The sequence below is a fragment of the Tupaia chinensis genome, unplaced genomic scaffold, assembly GCF_000334495.1.
Source record: "Tupaia chinensis unplaced genomic scaffold, TupChi_1.0 Scaffold146356_1, whole genome shotgun sequence".
NCBI lineage: Eukaryota > Metazoa > Chordata > Mammalia > Scandentia > Tupaiidae > Tupaia > Tupaia belangeri.
The window spans coordinates 2,226-5,320 of NW_006206213.1; the positions used below are offsets into that span (position 1 = coordinate 2,226).

Sequence of the window (3,095 nt, forward strand, 5' to 3'; positions counted from 1 at the left end):
TACAGTTTCTGTCTCTCAACTCTCCTCTGACACCTCCACCCTTCATCCTCATCATAGGAACATAGCAGGCAGTGGCATACCTAGTATCATAGTAACTGAGACTGGTGTCCTAGTTATGAACTTCTTTCCATTTAAGATATATAGTTTGAGTAGGTGTCTATTATTAATCTTGAATATATTCTTGCCTTTCCTCCACAAAGGATTTAAAACTTAGAGTGACTAGGAGGTAGCCTAGTAGGTAATTTGTCTATTGATTCTTTTTGTTTTTCATTAATTATTAGATTCTAAGTAATCATACATTTCTCTTTAATTTATGTATATTATTAATAAGTTACAAATTCAATGGATGAGGAATATGAAAATGAAAACATTTTAGACCATACCTCAAAGCTTTTTCTATAATATCACATTATCTCTCTCTGTGGGAGGTATATTACAAAAGTTTTTATCCAAGACCATCTTTACACCCACTTTTTTTAAGATTAGTGTTTTATTTTTCATCAGAATCAACTCTCAGTCTTTTCCATACTTTCCTCATGGTTTGTTTCGTGTCCTTATTCCTGAAAGTATAAATAAAAGGATTAAGCAAAGGAGTTAGGATGGTCTAAAATATTGCCACCATTTTGTCTGGGGAGGGAGTAGTTGGAGGTCATGCATATTTAAACACACATGGGACAAAAAACAAAGCCACAACAGCAAGGTGAGATCCATAGGTGGAGAGAGCTTTTCACTGCTCTGCAGAACTATGGGTTCTCAATGAGAGCAAAATGACTCCATAGGAGGTAAGCAACAAGGAGATTAAAATGCAGAAGAACCCATTGTTCATGGCCACTAAAATGCCAACGATATGTGTGTCCATGCAGGCAAGCTTCAGTAATGGGTACAAGTCACATATGAAATGATCAATGGCATTGGGGCTACAAAAGGACAACTGGAAAGTAAAGAGAATTTGTATCATGGAATGCAAGAAGCCCCCTGTCCAGGCTACTCCCATCAGAATGCCACAAAGTCTCCAGTTCATGATAGAAGAGTAGTGCAAGGGCTTGCAAATGGCTACGTAATGGTCATAGACCATGGCCGTGAGGACAATCACCTCTACCCCAGCAAAGCAGTGTTCAGCAAAGATTTGGATCATGAAACCTTGAAAAGAGATGGTTTTCCTCTCAGAAAGGGAATGCAATTATCTTTGGAGTGATGATGGAGGAGAAACACACATCCAGGAAGGACAGGAAGGTCAAGAAGAAGTATAGGCTCCTCAGTGGCTACGGGTTGCAGTGCAGACATGGCCAAGTCCAAGAACCATACCACACACAACCAGTCCCGAAAATGGCATAGAAATGGCATCAAGAAACCTCGATCACAAAGATATGAATCTCTTTTTTTTTTTTGGAGAGGTTTTTATTATAGGGCGAGTGCGCTCGCCAGAGAGACAGAGAGAGACAGAGAGATAATGAGAAATCATCCCCAGGGGGAATGGCCACACCGCAATCCCTTCTCCTCCATTCTCCTCGTAAAACCCAAGGAGGTTCAGAAGGGCATCCTGAAGGGCAGCAGCCACAAGCTCAGTCATCTTGCCTACATTGCCCACCCTAAGCTCGGGAAATGTGCTCATGCCCGAATCACCAAGGGCCTCAGGCTCTCTCGGCCAAAGACCAACATGGCCAAGGCTCAGACTAAAACCCAGAACAAAGCCCAGGTTTCAGCTGCAGCTCCGTCTTCAGTTCCAGCTCCGGCTCAGGCTCCAAAAGGTGTCTAGGCACCCACAAAAGCCCCGGGGTAGAGGCCTTTGCCAGTATGAGGAGAGAAGGACTGACCCTTGAGCTACTCTTTGTGTAGGGCTGGTGTCCTCCTGTGCTGTGCGTATGAATAAACCTGAAGCAGGGAAAAGAAGAAGAAGAAGAAGAAGAAGAAGAAGAAGAAGAAGAAGAAGAAGAAGAAGAAGAAGAAGAAGAAGAAGAAGAAGAAGAAGAAGAAGAAGAAGAAGGAGAAGAAGAAGAAAAAGAAGAAGAAGAAAAAGAAGAGGAAGAAGAAGAAGAAGAAGAAGGACAACAACAACAAGGGGGAGCCCCTCAGGGCAAGGCCTGCAGAGGATGGTTACTACAGTTAGCATGTTACCCCCGATGGTTGCAATGTACACAAACAAAAATACAATGTGAAAACCATTTTCTGAACACTTGGATTTTGTGAAAGTCCCAAAAGGACGAACTCAGTTATGAAGCTTTGGTTGTGCATGATTTTTAAGGAAAAGATGAATGCTACACCAGTAAGCATGAAGAATCTGTAATTAGGTTAAAAACTTGCAGATCTGTTTACAGTGTTACAGTCATGAGCAAGTCGGTGTACACAGACACAAAAATTATCTTGAGTGCTTCTATTGTCACTGAGAAAATATAATTAGAAATTTGTGATAGTACTCATCAAATCACAAGAATTGAGGTGGAGATAATTTATTGATACTTTAAAATACTTGGAAGTTTCAAAACATAGAAAAGGCAGTATCCACATGTGGTAGAGAAAGAACAGCTTTGATCTAATTTATGTACTAGTTGTTTCCTGGAGTAAATTATCAAAAAGCACCTCAGTTGTGAGGAAAGAAATACTGACACCTATTACCCATGCCTGCCATTGTCATGGAATGAGAACAAGGGTGACCAGTCTGCCACCCTTACTGGGAGATGACTTTATCTATGAGTAGAAGAAACAACATGCAGTTTTAAGAGTCACTCGACAATCATGAGTAGTCTGAATTATATGGGGCTTTTAAATTATTAATTAGTCATTTTTGGGACCAGCAGTTGGTATAATGGCTACATCAGTAGACTCCCATGTATTCAACTGCGGTTCGAGTCCCAGATGGGGGTGGCTTAAACCCACACTGGGCACATGTGTGGATGTGCCCAAGATCCCAAGAGGAGAATGTAAGAGAAGGAATGGAGGCCAATGTGGCCATCCCCCATGGGAGGTGATTTCTCGCTCTCTATCTCTCTGTCTTTCTGGCAAGTGTACATGCCCTATAGCAAAAACCTCTTCAATATATATACATATATATACATATACATACATATATATATATACATATATACATATATATATAT

At 40.9% G+C, this 3,095-nt stretch overlaps 1 pseudogene; it reads right to left on the reverse strand.

The window, feature by feature from the left end:
- Positions 1 to 490: 490 nt before the first annotated feature.
- LOC106733943 (olfactory receptor 4C15-like) lies at positions 491 to 2,333 on the reverse strand (annotated as a pseudogene).
- Between the last annotated feature and the right edge of the window lie 762 nt (positions 2,334 to 3,095).